This window comes from Cryptomeria japonica, unplaced genomic scaffold (genome assembly GCF_030272615.1).
Source record: "Cryptomeria japonica unplaced genomic scaffold, Sugi_1.0 HiC_scaffold_16, whole genome shotgun sequence".
Taxonomy (NCBI): domain Eukaryota; kingdom Viridiplantae; phylum Streptophyta; class Pinopsida; order Cupressales; family Cupressaceae; genus Cryptomeria; species Cryptomeria japonica.
This window is the reverse complement of record NW_026728838.1, coordinates 1,942,519-1,966,041: the sequence shown is the minus strand read 5'-3', so window position 1 is coordinate 1,966,041 and position 23,523 is coordinate 1,942,519.

Sequence of the window (23,523 nt, the reverse complement as noted above, 5' to 3'; positions counted from 1 at the left end):
ACAGAGAAAGGAAGCATACCAGCATAGAGGCCGACATGATTTTTTGTTATATTATATTTTGTTTATTATTATAAAATATTTGTAAGCTAACTTGGCATAATTGTAAAATGACTCATATATATAAGAGTTCAATATAGAACATAAAATGTAAGGAAGAAGATTGTATTGAGGCAAAATAAGGTAGACCTATTATGTGAATTATAGGTTAAGGGTTAATGTAAGAAGCAAAGCAGAAACTGGTACTGGATCTGGCATTATAGATGCTATTTTGAAGTAGTACAAGCTACTGGATTTGTATAATCCATCATTGTAAGTCAATGAGACTTCCCACTGAGCAGTGAGCTCTAGGCACTTGGCCTTCCTACATGTGCAGGCCCCTCTTATAGTAGTAATATTCTCTTATTGGCTAGTAAGTGAATATTGTGGGTCACAAATCCCACCGGTGTTTTTCCTACACTGGGTTTCCTCATTAAATCATTGTGTTATGGTGTGTCTCTTATGTGGTTGTTTTTATTTATGTTAATTACATTATTCTCTGCCTGTCGATACACTATTTTAACATGCTCTACATGTTTTAAGTAAAGAAATTTAACTAAACCGGTTAGATACTGATTCACCCCCCCCTCTCAGTATTTGTGGGAATCCTAATAATTGGTATCAGAGCTTGGTCCTCTATTTTTAGAAGTCTAACAGCTTGAGGAAGATCTTAACACCGGTAGACATGCAAAACCCAATGAAGCAATTGGAAGCAGCTCTCTTAGATTTTGATACAAAAAAGTTGAAGAATATCAAACTTGAAGATAATCTAAAGACAGGTTAGGAAATCATTCAAGCACTTCAAGAAAACCTTACCATTGCAAGTGTAGTTAGTAATTTAGAATTCATCAAAGAAAATAGAAATTAGACTAGCTCAATCACAAAAACTAGATTGCAATGATAAGAAATCCTAAAAACATTCAATAGAGGTATGAAGACAAGATAATCAAACCAAATGTAAACCATTACAAATGTGAATATCTCATCCATAATTCTCCATTGTCCTTCTTTCTCCTTCAAATTGCTTTGTTTGTGGATCTCACCTACAAATGCAAAGGCATAGCATGAAAGCAAGATTGACAAGATGAAATGGCAGCGTAACGATACTAGAAGCGTGATTGATTTCTCTGAAAATGTGATTAGATTCCTTGATTGAAGAGAATCATCCTATTTATAGATAAATTGGAGAGATGACAAGATTAGTATGAAGAGATTTGAAAGGAAATTTCAAATCAAGAATGACAAATATGACAAATAATGACAAAATTGACATTTTCTATGCAAGATAGATTGATTGACAAATTATGACAAAATTGACATGCAAGATTGATTGATTGACAAATTATGACAAAATTGACATGCAAGATTGATTGATTGACAAATTATGACAAAATTGACATGCAATTCCCATGAAATTAGGGGAAATATTAGAAAAATAGGAGAAATAGAAAATTAGGCTAGAAATGATGAATTGGAAATTAGGAAAATAGAAATAGATGAAATTAGAAAATTAGGTAAATTAATTAATAATTTTTCATTCATTAATTAATTCACAAAAAGAGGGGGAATTAATTAGCCAATTAAATAAATATTTAATTGTGACAAGAAGACTTAGGATAAATAAATAAATTATTTAACCTAGAGGGAAAATGACAAACAAAATGAACAAATCATAAAACCCTAGAAGATGAATTAGAAATGCAAGGACGACGATTAGGTCTTGACAAAATATAATTGATGTAGGGTCGATTTGATCATGATTTTGATTGACAAAGGACCAATGCTAATAAATGATTGAGATTGATTGATAAATTGACCAAAATTAACAAAGAGGTCAAATTGATAGGCGCCAATTGATGAGTAACAATGACTAATTGATCCAAATTGACATGATTGAAAAGGACAACGATCGATGACAAATCGATCACAAAATGACAAGATTGACCAAGACAAGGATCGATGACGAATCAATCACAAAATGACAAAATTGACAAGGACAAGGATTGATGACAAATCGATCACAAGATGACAAGACTGACAAGTTGATAAGGATCGATGACGAATCGATCGCAAGATGACAAGATTGACAAGGACGAGGATCAATGACGAATCAATCACAAAATGACAAGATTGACAAGGATGAGGATCGATGATGAATCGATCGCAAGATGACAAGATTGACAAGAGGAGGATCGATGACAAATCAATCACAAGATGACAAGATTGACAAGAGGAGGGTCGATGACGAATCAATCACAAGATGACAAGTTTGACAAGAGGACAAAACCCTAATTCTATCATCAATTAGGATTGGTGATGTCCAAAATGAAATCGAATTGACGATGTCAAAATATGATAAATGAGCATGCACATTGATGCGACAGGATAAGATCAACCAAAATCATGACTGAAGATTGTTATCGACAAGACCAAATTCAAAAGCAAGAAAAATGAGGAATGTAGAAGAAGCACTCGATGCTCACAAATGATAAAGACCAAGTGCGCAACATAGAAGAAATGTTAATGGAACGCAAAAACCCTAAAATAAGGCAATGTACAAATGTTAAAGTATGACTCCGCAAGCGTTGACCATTTTTAGACATCTACATTTTGCCCCTCTTTGAGACAATGCGATTCTAAGCATTGTTTCAAAGAACAATAATGAAAATGCCCTAGATAATAACAATGACATATGCATTCCCCCTCGAGGAATTGGCCGAAAAAATCCAGAAAAGAGGCCAATTGATCGATAAGAATGACAGAAAATGATAGGTTCGAACGAATCGCCAAGACTGACGGAAGAAATGTTAGTAAGAAGAAATTAGGTAGAGGACAGTTAGAGATGAAGGAAAACTTGCTTTCACATATGCACATAAGTAGGTGAGAACCTTTATTTATTGTAGCAAAGCGGATGCAGAGCATCATGGCATTGAAGGCTAGAGCTGAAACACAACCCTTATTGCAAAAGATAGACACATCGCACACAAGGAATGAGTGAAGCATCCTAGGGTGCATACATCAAGGGTCGCGGTATGTGCGGTGTTCACAAAGCGAATGTACTTATCACAGACACCCAATGATATAGTTGCCCCAGTTTGTGACAAACATTCCACAAACAGCAAACACAACAAAAAAGGAAAAGGACCATGAACCATCCCGGCCACTCTTAATCACTCAGTGACATCCTTGAGCAACATAGGAACATGATCGAAGCCAAGGATAAATCAGTTAAAAGATAAGACTCACAAATTCGACCAAGTCAAACAAGCAGTCTGATTGTCATTGTCAAAAGTGGAAAATAGGAATGATCATGTTGTCTAGTTTCAGGGAATGCAGTACCCCATCTAAGACAGGATATAGTCTGGTTTTGAGTATACCACACCCTGTATAAGACCCATGATAGTAGTGACAAGGACAAATGATATTAATGTTGAGTGATTGACATGACAATTTTGATTAGTTTGAATGTCTGGTTTGATTGAAAAGTTCATCTGTGAATGTGTGATTTTTAGTAAAGTGCAATGTTTGATTGATTGTCGTTGGATGTATGCTCAGTGATCTGTCTACGCACGAAGGGGACCATTTATTGACAAAATGCAAAATGACAAAGGAATTGTTTTTGGATTTTGATGTTTTTCACTTTGTAGGAATTTCGAGTTTTTTACAATTTTTTTGTTCGTTTTTCAGGACTTTATTTGACTTTTTAGGGATTTTTTTCAAGACATTATGTGATTTTTTTGGATTTTTTCAAGACATTATGTGATTTTATTTTTTTTGGATTATTTCAGGACCTTTTTCAATTTTTTTATTTTTTTTGATTATTTCAGGACGTTATTTGATTTTTATTTTTTTTGGATTATTTCAGGACTTTATTTGATTTTTTTGGATTATTTCAGGACGTTATTTGATTTTTTTTTGGATTATTTCAGGACATTTTTTCAATTTTTATGATTTTGCCCCCAGTGTCTAGCAAGGCAAGGAATATGACATGTGAATAAATAGGCTTGCTGAAATGATGATGGATACATGGAAGACAAAGGCCTTTTATTATGGAAACAATACGGATGCAATTTTCAAGGGCTATGGCGTGATGGGACAAGAGACTGGGGATGACAATGTAAAGCAGTGACATGGCATGAGGGACATGTCAAGAGATTTTTGAAACCATGTTTAAATTTTGCATCCTTATTACAGATCAAGATCAAGGAATGAAAAAGAGTGTATGGATAGTGATAAGATATGGATAGGATAAGCAAGACCAAGAATGGATAAGGGACATGGACTGAAGGTCGGGATTGGCTAAGGGATAGTGGCAAAAAGTTGCAATAAGACAGGGAATATGGATGAAAGGTTATAATAAGCTTGAATAGATAAAGACCAAAAGCTATGATGGACTAAAAGCTACAAACAAGATGCTCATGAAGATCCTCAGCCTTGTCAAGATCAAAGGTGGAAAGAGGAAATGGAGGAGGATGACATGGTATGATAGGATAATGAAGGGCAATAGAATATGAAGGAGGAAACCTACCACCAAGTGTGGTGTGCAAGAAGTTCATGGATTATGCATGACACCTGTTTGCCAAGTTTTCATCATGGTACTTGCCCAAGGCCCCTGTTTGCTAGGTTTTCACTAGTGGATGAATTATTTTTTCTTTACTTTTTTTTTTCTTTTTCTTGTTTTTTTCACTTTTTTTTGTATTTTGACTTTTTCAATAGAAGATGGACACATGATAGGGGATGGAAGAAGGACTCAAACATCTTTTTGTTTGGATAGTAGCCTTGAAAAAAAAGGACCATGACCTTTAAAAGTATGCTCAAAGACGTTGGTAGGATAAGGACATGGAAAATAAGATGAAACTAAGGCAAGGATTTATGTAAAGGATTGGATCAAAGGGATCGAAGGATGGAAAATATGCATTGGATAATGGATAGGGTATTGGAAGAACTGTGCTTGAGTGGATAGAAATGTTGGCAAGATTGACATTGGCACACACCTTGAGGGGTGATGGACTGATGGAGGAAAAATGTATTTTGGATATTGAGATTTTGACAAAAGAAAGGCTATGGATTTTGGGACATAAGGGCCCAAAACGGATGAAGAAGGTGGTGGAGGAATAGACTTGCAAGGTTTGGATGGAGGAATAGCAATTATAGATGCCAATTTTGATGTTTCTTTAGGCTTTTGTGCTTCAAGGAGCTGCTTAGGGATCCACATGGTTTTTTATTTTTCATGCTTTTGTGGTTCCTTGGAGTGCATTGCTTGCACAAGGGATTTAGGAACCCATACACATTTTAACTTTTGTTTTTGATTTTGCTCGGTGTGCCTTTGTGGCCTTTTGGATATTTCTTTTTCTTTATAGATCATATTTTTCTTTGTTTTGACATGTCAATTATATTGGACATGTTGATCCTTGAATACATGTGGATTGCTAGACTTATGACATTTACACTTGGCATCCAAATTGCTTGGAGGGGAAAAGGAATGCATGGATGGATATGAATGAAATGGACTTCTTTTGGATTGATGAAATTTACTCAAGGATGTGTGCCTTTGCTGACCTTGCATAGAGGACAAAGGGATATAAGGACCTAAAATGGATGGAAGGGATGATGGGGAAGGGATATGTTTGGATTTTGAAGGGATGTTGGTTTTAGTAGGGGTACCCATGTCTTGAGGAATTTCACTTAGGCCACGACCCTTAATATTTTCTTTAACATGAAGGGATTCTTGCTTATGGATGTCTACCCCTTTGCCTTTATGAATATTTTGACTTGTAGGATACTCTTTTCTTTGGGAAGAAGACGTGAGTCCATTATGAGGTGGATATGATATGAGAGAAATAATGAGATCTTGAAGTGGATCGGATTGCACCAAAGTGGAAGAATCCATTATGCATGTCGAGGGTTCATGAACATCTTGCACTGACATGTTAGAATCATGAGGGGGATTAGGATCATGAGGGGGACTAGGATTGTGTAGTGGATATGGTTCAATGACAGGCTCTTCAAGAGATGGAATGGGAGAAATAATGGGATCATCAAAAGAAATGTGATCTTGGAGTGTATATGGAGCAATAAGACAAGGAGATGGAGGAACAAGTGGATCTTGTGGAGGATTTAAAGGAATAACTTGATCTTGATAAGGAGGAAGATAATTGGAATCCTCTTTAAAGTTTCTTTTCTCTTGACTTTTAATGGGATCATTGGAAAGGATGGAGGGGATATCTGGAATGTCAATGGGATTTGAAAGGACATTTTTTTCATGAAATGGAAGGGGATCATTTGGGATTGGATGGACTGGGATATCTTGATCTTGCTCAGGGAATGGAGTGTCAATAGGATTTTGGATAGGATGGACAAGAATAGGGGAATCATCATGAGTGTCTGGGAAGATGAGATCTTGGTCAACAATTGGATGGGATGATAAGGTTTCGGGATCTTGATCTTGATTTTTTTTAAGACATGTTTCTTCATGCTCTAAATTATCCTCTTGGCATGGGGTTGGACTTTGGATATGCATGGGGGATTCTGACAAGGAATCAATGTTTTGGCATGAAGGAAATGCACTTTGAACATTTGTGATGGATTCTGGCAAGGAATCAATGCTTGAACATGAGGAAGAGGGACTTCGAATGGGGTCCTCTAAAACAAGTAATGGCAATAAAGTGTATGGTGGCATTGGGTCTTGTATTTCTAAAACATGACAAGGATGTGCATCATGAATTGGATTATCTTGGAAATCAATTATGGATAGCCCTTGGATAATTTCATCCTTGGGTGTATTGTTTGATGAGGACAATATGGAAGGTTCTTGTGACACTTCTAAAGGTCTAGGGATAGATGCCACTGGAGAGTCAATTTGTTTGCGGGGGGATGAGGCATTGCTAGACATAATTGTATTACCTTGATCTTCCTCAAAGAACTCACTTGGTAATTTCCTTAAGAGCCTTGCAATAAAGCCACCTTTCTTTCAAGGTTTTGACATAGTTGTATATGGAATTTGAACTTGTTTGGAAAGGAGTTGGTTTGATGTCATGTTTTGATATTGGACTTGGTTCAATTGTTCTGACATGTTTGAAACTTGGGTTGGTGTGTGCTGCAAGTTTTGTTTTTGAATGTTTGGTTGTGGTTGTTGACATTGATATGTTGATTGAACTTGTTGATATTCCACCATTGGTTGAACCATTTGTTGACATTGTATAGTTGGTTGGACATATTGTTGAAATTGGACCATTGGTTGTGTTGGTTGCATATGTTGGAATTGTTGAACAATTGGTTGTGATGGTTGAAAATCTAATTGATAGTAAACACCTTCTTGTTCTTGTTGTGAAGGCACATAATGTTGTTGTCTCTTTTCTTGAAATTGTTTCATCATCTCTATTTGTGAGAGGAGAGCTGGTATGTTTGATCATTCAATAAGAGATCTTACATCAATTGGCTCAATTTTTGGATTTCGACCTGGAAATTTTTTAAACATTTTGGACATTTGTAATCTATTCTTCTCAATGTTTTTCACTTTTTGTTCCAAAATCTCCTTTTCTTGAGCTAGTTTCTCCTCTATTTTTTGTATTTGGACATTTACATCATCATGATAAGTTTGATCAAAGTTCTGAAACATGTAGAGATTGGATTGACATGATTGATTTCTCAATTGTGATGACATGGCTTCATAAGAAGGTTGAGACATCATTTCAACAAACATGTCACTATGCAATGCAACTAATGGGATTGACAAATGCAACCTAAAAGGATGAAAATGCAACTAATGTTTTTGTACCTTTTGAATTTTTGGAGACAAACTAGATGCAACTAAATGCAATGAAAATGTGACCTTGCTTTGGACCTTTGAGTTTCTATGGTTTGATAATGTTATGCAACTAAGTGCAACCTATTTTTTTTTGTTATTTTTTCAAGAATTTTTGGAAATGATATGCAATCTTAAGAAATGGTAATGCAATCTATATTTTTGTTGTTTTTCAAGGTTTGGACAAACTTTTGGAATGCAAACCTAAAGACTCATCCTTGGGAAGTTGAAATGAAGCCAAGACCTTAAAGGACAAAGGACCAAATGACAATAGGACAAATTGACAATGTCTCACCTATATGCTTGGATACTAAGCTAGGTTTGACAAAAATGATATTAATGAAAGGACAAATTTTAGACAAGGTCAAGACTCCCTAACAACAACTTAGGGTATCATCCAAAGTTTTGATTTTTCAAGTTTGAAAAACCAAATTTTTTTGAGACTAAATGCAAGAAGGCAATGATTATGACAATGACTTAGGATATGACATGAAAATGATCTACGGATATGATATGACAAGATGAAGCCAAGACAAGATGACAATACAATGATAAGGATATGTGAAGACCAATGACTTGGAATATGCAAAATGCAACCTAGGCAAGACCTAATTTTAGCATGATGAGGATAATGAACGAATGTCACCTAAATGGAAATCTAGCTTGGATATGACAATGAAATGCAAACTTAGGGAAATGATTTTGAACCTAAGTGCAAAATGAGGACGCTTGCAATAAAAAGGACTAAAATTAAGGGAGATGACAATATACCTTAGGACCTAAGTTGGACTATGCAAAACCTAGCCTAAAGTGACATGAATTTTGAAACAAAGATATTCAATGTTTTGACAAGCCATGTTCAAATGTTGGATGAATACTTGGACAAATTTGGACTATTGTTTGGATTTTGTTTTGAATTGAAGGTTGTTGATTTTGAAAACCCAATTTGATTATGAGCACTTTTGAAAGTTTGTTTTTGATTCAACTTTTGACAATCACGGAAGACAAAATGTTTTTTTGACTTTGAATCAAGACAATCAAGCACATTCACAACAAATCCTATGGCTGGCAAGGACAATATCTGTTGAATCCTCTAACCATAAAATACAACACTTAGCCAGATAGCTAGACGCTTGGTAGCACTAGCTCCCCCTTACAGTGCACTCACTTCTCAGGCATCACTTCCCAAGAACTTGCTATCTCTAACTAAGAAGTACATGAGAGGTGTCTTTGGTATGTGCGTATCACAATTCTTGAGCCAACAGATAGAAGGATTTTGGCTTCTAAAAACAATAGATTCTAGTAAGGGCTTCTGTTCGGGTGGCTATTGATCCAGCGAATAAATCGTCACAATACCATTCCAGCACCCATTGTCTACAACTTTCGTTGCATCCACAGTTATTTAGAGTGGTTCGAAAGAGCTTGGCTTAAGCCCGTCACCACTTAGAGCCGTTCCCTCTCACCAATGCCTGTGCGAAGTGCCAGGCAAATCGGGAGGCAGGCCCAATTCTAAGGGTTAAAACATGCAAACAAATTAAAAGAAAACAAAGCACGCATGGTGTTCATTAAACTTTAAGAAACTAAATGTGCAACTACTTTAAAAATCACATGCAAGATGTTTTAATAAAAGTCTTTGACCGCGTCCTGCATAAGATTTGTTAGTAGTTTAATTTTTTGGTCTTCATCACATGTAACGCCAAGGTGCTGCATAGAGAATCAGTACCAAAGAAAAACTAGAATATAAGAACAAAATGAAAACAAAGTAATTTGCAAGTAAAAACACTGGTTTCACCTCTGTTTCTGGCCTTACACAGGCGCAGAATGTCTCAACACAGGCGTAGAATGCCTTGACATAGGCGCAAAATGCCTTGACACAGGCACAAATCTCTTTTACACAGGCATAGATCTCCTTAACACAGGCGCAGATCCCTCCTACACAGGCGCATAATGCTTTGACACAGGTGCATAAGTGTCCAGAAAGCTCTGAGTCGCCCTGTTTCTTGAGTTTTTGACTTGCAAATCAGCTCAAAAGGCACTCAAAACATGGTTAAATGGTTAGTTCACGTCGGGTTCACCAGAAAATGTAGTTAGGAATTTGTAATTCATCAAAGCAAATAGAAATTAGACTAGCTCAATCACAAAAACTAGATTGCAATGATAAGAAATTCTAAAAACATTCAATAGAGGTATGAAGACAAGATAATCAAACCAAATGCAAACCATTACAAACGCGAATATCTCCTCCATAATTCTCCATTGTCCTTCTTTCTCCTTAAAATTGCTTTGTTTGTGGATCTCACCTACAAATGCAAAGGCATAGCATGAAAGCAAGATTGACAAGATGAAATGGTAGCATAAGGATACTAGAAGCGTGATTGATTTCTCTAAAAATGTGATTAGATCCCTTGATTGAAGAGATGACAAGATTAGAATGAAGAGGTTTGAAAGGAAATTTGAATTCAAGAATGACAAATATGACAAATTATGACAAAATTGACATTTTCTATGCAAGATTGATTGATTGACAAATTATGACAAAATTGACATGCAAGATTGATTGATTGACAAATTATGACAAAATTGACATGCAATTCCCATGAAATTAGGGGAAATATTAGAAAAATAGGAGAAATAGAAAATTAGGTTAGAAATGATGAATTAGAAATTAGGAAAATAGAAATTGATGAAATTAGAAAATTAGGTAAATTAATTAATAATTTTTCATTCATTAATTAATTCACAAAAAGAGGGGGAATTAATTAGCCAATTAAATAAATATTTAATTGTGACAAGAAGACTTAGGATAAATAAATAAATTATTTAACCTAGAGGGAAAATGACAAACAAAATGAACAAATCATAAAACCCTAGAAGATGAATTAGAAATGCAAGGACGATGATTAGGTTTTGACAAAGGATAATTGATGTAGGGTCGATTTGATCATGATTTTGATTGACAAAGGACCAATGCTGATAAATGATTGAGATTGATTGATAAATTGACCAAGATTAACAAAGAGATCAAATTGATAGGCGCCAATTGACGAGGAACAATGACTAATTGATCCAAATCGACATGATTGAAAAGGACAATGATCGATGACAAATCGATCACAAAATGATAAGATTGACCAGGACAAGGATCAATGATGAAACGATCGCAAAATGACAAAATTGACAAGGACAAGGATTGATGATAAATCAATCGCAAGATGACAAGATTGACAAGTTGATAAGGATCGATGATGAATCGATCGCAAGATGACAAGATTGACAAGGATGAGGATCAATGACGAATCGAACGCAAAATGACAAGATTGACAAGGATGAGGATCGATGATGAATCAATCATAAGATGACAAGATTGACAAGAGGACAAAACCCTAATTCTATCATCGAATAGGATTGGCAATTTTCAAAATGAAATCGAATAGATGATGTCAAAATATGACAAATGAGCATGCACATTGATGCGATAGGATAAGATCGACCAAAATCATGACTGAAGATTGTTATCGACAAGACCAAAATTCAAAAGCGAGAAAAATGAGGAATGCAGAAGAAAGACTTGTTGCTCATAAACAATAAAGACCAAGTGCTCAACATAGAAGAAATGTTAATGCAATGCAAAAACCCTAAAATAAGGCAATGCGCAAATGTTAAAGTATGACTCTACAAGCGTTGACCATTTTTAGACGTCTACAACAAGAAACAAGAGAAGAGAACTCTATGAAAAGATGCAAATTGAGGATGATGAAAAAGAAAGCCTTAATGAGTAGATATGCAAGCTAAAACAAGAAAACATGACAACAAAGAATAAGATGCAGGATATGACTATGATATTTTGTAAAGAAATTGAAGATAGAAAGAAGAATGAAGAAGATTTGACTAGAAGACTAGGTGATGTAGCAAATGAGAACACCAGACTTAACTATGACAATGATTTGTTGAAGACAGATTTGATGGATACATAGAATGACTCCAATGAACTGATGAGGAAGAAAGAGATCTTAGAAAGAGAACTGGTTGATGCTAATCAGCATAAAGAAAAATTCAAGAAAAGCTCAGAAGAACTTGATAACTTGGTGAAGAATCAAAAACCCAAAGGTGACACTTGTGGAATTGGCTTTGAAGTTAGAGAAAGCTCCAGTACTGCAAACACATAGGATCACAGTAAACTGGTAAGACAACCTAATGCTTACAAATTTAATGGAAAATGCTTTAACTGTAATAAGTATGGTCATAGAGCAAATCAATGTAGATCTAGAAATTATCAGAACATCAACACACCCACCTGTCAATGTTCAAAATGCAACAAAGTTGGTCACAACTCTGAAAATTGCAGAATGAATGTTAGATGTTATGTTTGTGGAAGATTTGGACACCTATCTAATCAATGTAGAATACAAACCAACATAGGTTATGGGAAAGCTATTCAGAAGAATAATGTGACTTGTTATGCATGTAACAAAATTGGGCATATTGCTAAATTTTGTAGAAGCAAGTCCTCACCGGCAAACAACAATGGTCCCAACTTGAAAGGAAAAGAAAAAGGTTGAAGAGGTTAAGCATGAATTTTCAAAACAATGGATTAGAAAGTTAGACATAAACAATGTTGGAATTACTCCTCCATCGGTAGAAGCAATCAACACTCCACCGGTAGGAAGCTCTTCATCAATTTGAAGAATGTTTCCTTGAGGGTTTGAAAATCAAATGAGACATATGCTATTATTCCCTCAGTTGATGGTAAAAAGTAAAAATTTCTTCTATACCGGCAAAATGAAGTTAAGTGATTACTTAACTGGTGAGCATTAATTGTGGTAGTTGGCAAAATAGGCATTATAAATCAGAGGTTTTTGGCTCCATTTCACTTCACTATAAATTCAAACACTCAAGGAGCACGAACTCTCCAGAGTAAAGGCATTTTGAGCGAAGAAGCAAAGGATTTCAGCATTCATCTTTCCAAAGGAAGAAAAAAAAAAGAGGTATTTATCATGCATCCTCCTTTGCACCTGAATTTAAAGCTAACCCTACTATAGTCAAGGTTATCAAATGCCCTAGGCCCGTGTTTCAGTTAGTTCCCAAGATAGCCAAAAAGGATGATAACATAGGTGTATTCTCCCAAATTCCAAAGGAGTAGTTTTCGCAGAAGATCATCGAATATATATTCATTGCAACATAGAGGAATTAGGAGATGAAGAAATTAAAAGCATGTATAAGACTCTTATATGTGACAACTTCGACAATGTAAAACTTGAACATAAAATTGTTGAAACCCTAGGATTCACCGAAATCCTCTGCATTCCTAAATTTCCCAAGGAAGTGATTAGGATAGTTCTAAGCAGGGTACATGGTTCTTTCTTTTGACCTGATTCAGGACACAAAATTACAAAGGAAGCTATGAAAGCAATAATAGGGTTACCTTCCACTGGTAATAGACTAGACAAGACTAAGAAGGTCTCCAATGACCTAGTAACAAACTTAACTAGTGCAACATCCGACAAGAGATCATTGAGGGTTAATGATGTGACTGATATAAATGTGAGATTTGTTAGCATGATTCTTGGTTACAAAGAAACTCATGCCAATAGACTCAATTGAAATTCAAGTTTATGCATTAAGAGTGCTTATGACATGGTTAAGGACAATGTAAAAATTGATGTATGTGAATGGCTAAAGGATGAGTTAATTGATAATTTAGGAAAAATCAAGAAGGATAAGAAAGGAACTTTCAGATTTGGTAGTCTACTTGTATGCTTGATACTACACATAACCAATAGGTTCCCGGTATAGGCAACAAAAGCCTTGGATTTGATATACCGGTAGGGAAATAGTTGTCAGACCTATTCAACAACATGGGTGAAAGCAAAGAGAAGAATATCAATGAGTATTTTCAAGAACTTAAGGCCAAAATGAACAAAAGAATTAGACTGTCACAGAAAAATGTTGATAAGTATAAGGATGATATATGTTTTGTGATTAAAAAGGATGAGATATGGATGGAAGCAGTGATCCCAAGAACAATCTGGGTTACAGAGATGGGTTATGAGACTGATGATCATCTAATTAAGACTTATGCTAAAGCACTTCTAGAAGCACCAAATGAACCAAAGGAAGAAGTATTTGGTAGTGCTAAGACCATAGAAAATCAAATTCAATCTAAGAAGAGAGTGAGAAATGTTGAAGCAGTTGTAAGAAGAGGTTCTAGACAGGCGAAGGCTATTAAAGAAGATGTACTGAAGCAAACCGGTATCACTGAGGATGAGTTAGGACTCTACAACCTAAGACTCACCTATCACTGGTAGCTACTTCTTCGGAGAGTCACATGCCTAAAACTTTCAAAAGAGTTGTAAGGAAAAAGGATCCTTCACCTGCATCCACACTCTCACCTAGAAGAACTAGACAAAAACAATAGGCAATGAGGTCACCAGTAAAGAAGACAACCCCAAAGAAAAAGCTGATACCTAAAAAGAAAATGACTCAACAAAATATTGCTCTGATTGATAGACTGCTAGATGAGATCACTGAAGAAGGAAATCTCAAAAACATCAGCCGACTATATGACTCACTATTGGTTGATGAGAAAGAGCAAGTGGAAAACAGTGTTATCTTACACTTAGATATATATAAGAATTTTTTAATGGAAGTTGTATATGAAATACCAGGTGAACTTTATAAGAGATTAGAAGCAAGGAGACAAGCTATTGTAGAGCTTGATAAAAAGATAAAAATTGAAAAATTACTTTCTTTTTACCTAGTAAACTCACAGAAGGAGATTGATGACTTAATTGCAGAAGCCAACCGGTCAGTATTCTCTACTACATACCGACAAATTGCCCTAATGGTAGGGAGAGTGAATGAAGTAATAGAAGAAACAGAAAATGTATGGGATATATTCCTTGTGGAGAAGGAAAAGCAGGAAGAGTACCAGAACCCCAAACCTATCAAAGTCTATCAAAAGGACAAAGATAAGGGTAAAGGAAAGGTTGGTGGTCCCCAAAGTTTAAAAATAAAAGATAACTTATCCCCACCACCTCTGATTACTCCACCGGTAACAACAACAAAAGATAAACAAGCAGATGAAAGTATGGGTATAAAGGATGCAAATCCTAATCTTGAGGTACTATACATAGTAAATGTTGATACTCAAACAATCAACATTGTAGTAGACAAGGACTCTACCGGTAAGACTGACAAAACTGATAACACAAAGAAACCAATAGAGATAGAGACAGGTCAACAAACAGAGAGTCAAGCAGAGCAACAGGCTCTAGAACAGGGACAGGTTCACATGGAAACAAAGCCACTGACAATAGGAGAGAAACAAAAACCCTTGCTTAAGGAAATGGAAACACAGACTAACCTACAAGAGGTCACTACAAGCATGGTTACTTCCTCCACTGGTAGAATTCAGAATGTAGGTTCCTCCTCAGCAGGTTACAAATCAACCAATGTAACTAAAGTTCTTTTGGATTCTTTGAAGAAAATAACTAATTGTAGTTCTCAAGCTTATAAAGCTATAGATGACACAATCCCAGTTTTGAAATTGATAGCTCCTAATTGTAATATAGATAACAAGGATTCTTTAAGTCAACTTGACACATTGTCAAAATACATTACTGACCACACAGTAACGGTTGACCAAATAAAGGAAGATGCACTCAAGGAGTTGGAAAAAGAAAAAGAAAAATTCTTTGAAAATCAAATAAAGAAGTGTACCAGAGAATTTGACACACTTCTACGAGAACTATGCAGATCATTAAAGGAATTTAAAACTCTATACAGAGACATGTGTAGGACTAACTTTTTGACAGTAGACATAGATAAGAAAATGAGTAAGGTACAAGATGAAATCAATAAACTTGTTGACAATTTTGTTAACTCACCTGATACATTATTAGTTTTTGAGCAAAAAGTAACATGTTTTGAGGATGAATTACTTAAGTTAAAAAGAGAAAAGGAGACAATAATAAACAAGGCTAAAGATCTAAGACTAAGACTAAGTCCCAGACTAGATTATCTAGCTTCTTTGTGGAAAGAAATCTCTGAGGCATTAATACAAGGTCAGAAAACACTGGTAGAGCATATGCAACAACTCACTGGTATAGTTCAAAGAATAGAGGTAGCATTGAAAGACAATAAGAAATTTATGGAAATCATAAATTTGGTTTTGGCAAATATTTTTCAAATTATAACCACCCAGCTATAGGGTTGAGAAATAAAACCATACTCTATTGACATCCTGGCAACCTTTGTCATTGATGCCAAAGGGGGAGTAGTGGTATGAGAAAATAATCAGGGTAAAGACTCATCTTCTCAGGGAGAGTTCACACATTTTTGGATCACATATTTTTGGACACTTTTTGGATGACAAATTTTTAGATTTTCTCATGAGTGTTGCCATGAATGTCAAAGGGGGAGATTGTTGGCATATGCACACTCCAATGAGACATTGTAGGTGATTGAAAGTTTTGTCATTGATGGCAACCTTACAATCATATGACACCAGCAAGACATCATACTGACACCTACAAACCGGACTCTACATCGACACTCAGACCACCGGCACCGATAGAGAAAGGAATCATACCAGCACATAGGCCGACATGATTTTTTGTTATATTATATTTTGTTTATTATTGTAAAATCTTTGTAGGCCTACTTGGCATCATTGTAAAATGACTCATATATATAAGAGATCATTATAGAACATAAAATGTAAGGAAGAAGATTGTATTGAGGCGAAATAAGGCAGACCTATTATGTGAATTATAGGTTAAGGGTTTATGTAAGAAGAAGAGTAGAAACCGGTACTGGATCTAGCATTATAGATGCTATTTTGAAGCAATACAAGATACTGGATTTGTATAATCCATCATTGTAAGTTAGTGAGACTTCCCATTGAGCAGTGAGCTCTAGGCACTTGGCCTTCCTGCATGTGCAGGCCCCTCTTGTAGCAGTAATATTCTCTTATTGGCCAGTAAGTGAATATTGTGGGTCACAAGTCCCACTGAGGTTTTTCCCACACTGGGTTTCCTCGTTAAATCATTATGTTATGGTGTGTCTCTTATGTGGTTGTTTTTATTTCTATTAATTACATTATTCCCTGCCTACCGGTACACTGTTTTAATATGCTCTACATATTTTAAGTAAAGAAAATTAACTAAACCGATTAGATACTGATTCACACCCCCTCTCAGTATCTATGGGAATCCTAACAGTAACTAGGCATGTACCTGTCTTAATTGGGGTATTCATTCTCGGAACTAGAGTAAAAACTCTTAGAGTGAGATGCTTCACACTCAAAACCAGACACAAACATTTGATTCATCACTTGGCATTTGCATTTACATTACATGACTTAAATAGGTTGAAGCACACTCAAAAAACAAAGCAAAGACTCTTACATGGGGTGTTATACACTTGAAACTAGACATCACTTGCACACATGCATGGGGAAGGGTGGAACTAGCTAAAAAATATCTAGACTATTCTTACTCTTCTCCCCACATGGATCACCTAGATAAAAAAAACCTAGGGGCAAGTAGTCCATGTCCTCTCTCATCATTATTCTCATGGATAACTTGGATAAACACATCTAGCATGTATTCATGCTCTCTCTTCTTCTCATGAACTCATAGTTTTTATATTGATATTTCATGGATGATGCTTTCTCTTCTCTTTTATGTGATCACTTGTGTTCGTGAGATGAAATTTTTGAAGAATGATATTAGATTTTGAGACATTTTAATATCAAGGTCTCTACAACTAGTTGACTTGTGGTCCTTTGTGATCTTGCTCTGCATTTATCATCTTCTATATCCCTCTTTCTTGTACTTTAATGTGAGTATTTGTATAACCTCATACTCCTTCTAAAGTGGGGGATAAATGTAGCATCCTAAAAGTGCACCCCTTACAATTTTAATAACATTTTGGGCCCTCACCTTAGTGGTCTCATCCCCATGCTTGATCAGGACCCATTTATGCCTCCCCTATGCAACTAAACCTCATTATTTGCATCTTAAAACTTGCATAGACATTTTATCTTGCCCCAAACTAGGGTAGGACCAAGGCACACTCATTGGTCCTCCCTAATTGGGACCTATCTTGACCCCTAAGCCATATCTCAATTTTGAGTGTGAAATGAATACCCTATGTTGGCCTCTATCAAAAAATTAAATATTTGACAATAGGAAAGTATATAAGGAGGTCTTCCCCTCTCATTTTGATATAACATCATAACACACAATCATAAGGTCAGAGCATGACAAGGTGGAGAAGGAAAGGAGAATACATCCAAGCATCAAGAATTCAAGCATTCAAACATTAATCAATTAGCATTTATCAAGGCTACATATTCTCCATCTATCCATTGGAGCAACATTATATAATTCATTTGCTAGCATGTATGTGTGTTAGTGTTTTGTCCTATTCATGTCATTTCATACAACATATGTGATTACATCCAATAAGAAAATCATCATCATCATCTATTGCATATCTCAATACCTTTCCATCATTTCTTTCAAGCATTTGCAGTATGTCTTTCAAGGTTGATTACAAATTGGGGTTTAACTTAGGAAAACCCCTATTCCCAACCCCTTTCTTTTTCTTTTTGTGTGCAAGAAATAGGTGCAAAACTATAGTTCTAGAATATATCTTTATTTTTAGAGATGGAAAAACCCTTTTGGATGCATGGAAAGTTTAGAGGACCGATTGGAGGGCACCCCTGTCCGCACACACGGTCTCTACAACTTTTGGCAGATTTTGCAGAGCATCTCCAAATCATCTCAAGCTTCTCATATCCAGGTGCACGATTGAATCCTAAATCTGTAGCTCACTATTTCCACCTATTTTGTGTTCAATTCCAACACTTTACTTTTTTAACTTACAAAACAAGGTCAAGCACATTTCAATTTCAACCAATCTAATTAGTATTCAGTTCTTGTATCCTTTCAGATTGGATCTAGTAGATTCATCCCCCTCTTTGGAATGCAAAGTTTCCTCAAGTGAAAATTGAGCTTAGTGAATCTCCTCCTTTCCCCATGAATAATTTGCTAAGATCCCAATTTGTCACTTTACAAGTAGGAAGTCATATAGAATTTCAAAGTGGTGGGAACCTTGGTCAACCACTCAAACAAAGCATCTACAATCTTCTTGCCTTGATAGATCTTCTTCTTATTCTCCCTGATAATGTGAATGTACTGATACATCCACTTATAATAATTATTAGAAGTTGGAAGGCCTTTTACTCTATTCATAAGATAAATAAGATCATTGACCTCCTCAATGAAGTCACTATGAGGAAGTGTCTTAGGCCATCATGAAATTGTAGGCCTAGGTGTTTTAAACTAATCATTATTTATATTCCTCCTACACTTCTATGGATTGTTGTCAAAGTAAGCCATTGCTGAGTGCATGTCAATACCTACATACAGGTCTATAGGTGAAAATTCAAATTTTGTATCAAAGAAATCATCATCAAGCTTGATGAGTGTCTTCTTTCCATCAAAATCCTTGACTGACCTAGTGGTAGGATCATACCTGTTGGCTAGGGCCAACACAAACTTTGGATTCTATGCAGACATGGGAAAGGTCACTACCAAATCTATTTTACTGTTAACTGTGGGCTCCATTTTGCAGGATAGTAGTGGTTCATTCACTCTCTTCAAGAAATTATCAAGATCCACACGACCGATCTTTGTATCTCTAATATTGTTAATATTAGATCATACAAACGAAGGAGAAAAAATTATATGTACTTCTTGCTCCTTGAACTTCATTAATATTTTACTAGGTGAAGGTTCCATCATTTGCAATGAATGCACTACAACATGAGATCATCATTTGAAACAATTAGCTTGCATAGAAATCTCCATTTGATAGGATAAAACCATCTATTTTCCACAAATTGGTCAAAAACTGCCAATTTGCAAGTGTGTCCACTAGGTGTAAATCAGAATTATAAGTCTGATTTAGACTAAGTATAAGTGTAAAACCAAAACATGTGCATATTGAACTTACAAGTATGATTTGCACTTCATAAAAGGAAAAAAACCAAAATAGGTGTATATTAGGTTTATATCCCCAAAATACAGCAAGGGAACAACGTTATAGAGTGGTGTAACTCTAAGTTATACCGCTAATTTATACCTATTTTGATGTAAAATCAAAATATCAATTAAGTGGTGATTGGGGTTATAACTTCGATTAACATTTGATAATGGAGGAGCAAGGATAGGTGTCGGGCAGGGTTATAACTCTGACTGACACTTTTTTTCTTTTATTGAAAATTAATACGATTTGGTGGCGGTTGAGGTTATAACTTCAACCAACACCTATGAAAGAATTGTATTGATTTGGTGGAGTCGGGTGAGGTTATAGCCCCGACTGACACTTAGGAAAAACTATGAAATGCATAGCAAACAATGGTGGGGAGTCGAGGTTGTAACCTCAATCACCACCATTACTTTAAAGGTGATGGTGATCAGGTTTACAAACTTGACTACCACCATTGAACAATCTCAAAGATAGGCAATAAAAAGGGTGAAGGGACTATATCACCACCACACACCGTAGAGCTAAGCTCTTATGTACAACGGGGACACAACCATGCCATACACATAGAGAATAACAATACAAAGGAAATAAAAGAGTGTGAAATAATATTGAAACCTGACTCACACCCTAGGTAAAACTATGGTGTGGATCGAGTTTACAATCCCAACTCACACTCTAGAACTAGTGTTTATCGAATTAAAAAATAACGATAACTAAATCTTTATCATTAAACATATTCATTAAAGGAAAAATTCAATGTGTATGTTTGATGATAAATTTTTACTATAGAGAAAACTCATAATAAAAACAAAGGAAAAAAGAAAGAGAAATACATACCACTAATTAGCAGATCCAATTTTGTAAGAAATTGAGTTCCTATAGAGAAATTGAGCTCCAAAATCTTCACAAAAATAACAATGGAGAAAGATACAACATAAATGGGTGGATAAAAGGGTAAAACAAACCTGATAAAAAATGAACTCTAAAAATCATAAATGCAAAATTGTGCATATTAATGGTGTTAATCGGACTTAGAAGTCTGACAAACAATTATAATATCAAAAACAATGTAAATCAGACTTAGAATTTTGATTGACACCAAAAAAGCCAAAATGACCTCTAAAAGGTAAACACGGGTTTAAAACCCGACTTGACATTGAAAAGAGCCCCAACTGACACTTAGGAAAAACTATGAAATGCATAGCAAACAATGGTGGGGAGTCGAGGTTGTAACCTCAATCACCACCATTACTTTAAAGGTGATGGTGATCAGGTTTACAAACTTGACTACCACCATTGAATAATCTCAAAGATAGGCAATAAAAAGGGTGAAGGGACTATATCCCCACCACACACCGTAGAGCTAAGCTCTTATGTACAACGGGGACACAACCATGCCATACACATAGAGAATAACAATACAAAGGAAATAAAAGAGTGTGAAATAATATTGAAACCTGACTCACACCCTAGGTAAAACTATGGTGTGGATCGAGTTTACAATCCCAACTCACACTCTAGAACTAGTGTTTATCAAATTAAAAAATAACAATAACTAAATCTTCATCATTAAACATATTCATTGCAGGCAAAATTAAATGTGTATGTTTGATGATAAATTTTTACTATAGAGAAAACTCATAATAAAAACAAAGGAAAAAAGAAAGAGAAATACATACCACTAATTAGCAGATCCAATTTTGTAAGAAATTGAGTTCCTACAGAGAAATTGAGCTCCAAAAACTTCACAAAAATAACAATGGAGAAAGATAGAACATAAATGGGTGGATAAAAGGGTAAAATAACCCCGATAAAAAATGAACTCTAAAAATCATAAATGCAAAATCATGCATATTAATGGTGTTAATCAGACTTAGAAGTCCGAAAAACACTTATAGTATCAAAAACAATGTAAATCAGACTTAGAATTTTGATTGACACCAAAAAAGCCAAAATGACCTCCAAAGTGTAAACACGGGTTTAAAACCTGACTTGACATTGAAAAGCAAAAAATAGTGTAATTTCGGGTCTAAACCCCATATTTACACCAAAATAGGAAAGACAACTTCTAGGTTAAAATTTTGAAATTTTAACCAAAAGGAGGGAAATACCAACTTTGAATACATAGTATTCAAAGACAAATAAGATGAGAAAAATGCCTCATTACTCAACTTAAGAGAAAAGAGGATTCATAGGGGTTATCCTATTTTCATGCAAAACGAAAACAAGAAAAACAAATTTTAACCAAGATTTGCTTGGTATCAATGTTATTAGTAGATTTGATGCAGAAGGAAATCTTCTTCCTAAACCTCCAGAATCTTCACCCATTTGACAAATTAAAGAATTGCCTGAAGTATCCTAAAGGAAGATATTAGAAAGATATTTCTTCAACAATCTTGTTCCAGTATTCAGATATGATGGATAGGATGACTTGCATATAGTCCTAGGTACAAAGGAGATACACATTTTGTCTCCACATCTCACTAAAGATAAATTGGTTAATCTGAAGGCACTAGTCAGATAATATAAGAAGGCTCATATAATATTCAAGTGCATAGATATTACGAGACATTTCCCATTAGGATACCATAATGTTGATGATTTGACTAATGTGTTTAGTCCTTCATGTAAGATACTCTTGTCTTAGTTAACTCCATATAAGTCCAATAGTCCTCTTAGATATTATTTATCTTTCTATACATTTTTTTGGAAGCCAGCTAGAATCCATCATCAAGCACAAAGACACCCAGATTAAAGGTGACTCATATCATCCAGAGAAAGTATCACTTTTGTCAAAAATATTGAAACATACTTACATGTATAAGTATGTTATGGAATTTGACAATATCTTCAACTTTCCAGGACTCCATTTAATTCCTGACATTGGGAAATGGCATGTTTTAGAATGGTAGTCTGACCCAACAATGGACACAAGATGATAATACAACAACACAATGAGATTTGTTGTACATATATGTATATAATGAGTGTATTGGATTTTGTTAATATAGATAATATTAGTGGTTTGTCTCTTATGATAGTCAGTGCATTATAAATAATTATTTGAAGTATGGCTTGTGATTAAGAAAGGACTAACACTATTGACCTTCTGGTGTGATATTCCTCCTTTCAATTTAGACTAATATGTTTTAAGCTTTAGAATGTATTGCCTTGCATACAACTAACACAAGGGTTTGTCTATTCCATGAAGTTAGCCATGTTAAGATCTGATAGTAGGATGCAACTCTATCTAAAAAAGCCATGATGTCATCCATGTGAAGCTCTGACAACAGGATGCAAAACCTGTGTAAAAATCAAGATCCCTATAGCCACTTATGGGTGTTAAGTGGACCAATCTCACTTCTTGGGTAAATAAAAAGTGATAGTAAATAAATTACTAAATAGTGAGTCTATTAAAAAGTTTAAGAAAATATTTAATAAATAGTAAGGGGCCTACATGAGCTTGCAGATCTCAAAGTACAAGATTCCATAGTACCACTCCACTTTCACTACCTTCCAAAACTTCCTTCTACTTTTTCATTTACCACTCACATCTACCAATTTCTCCATCTACTACCTATACCTATCGGTAATTCAAAACCCACCAATCACACCTACCGGTC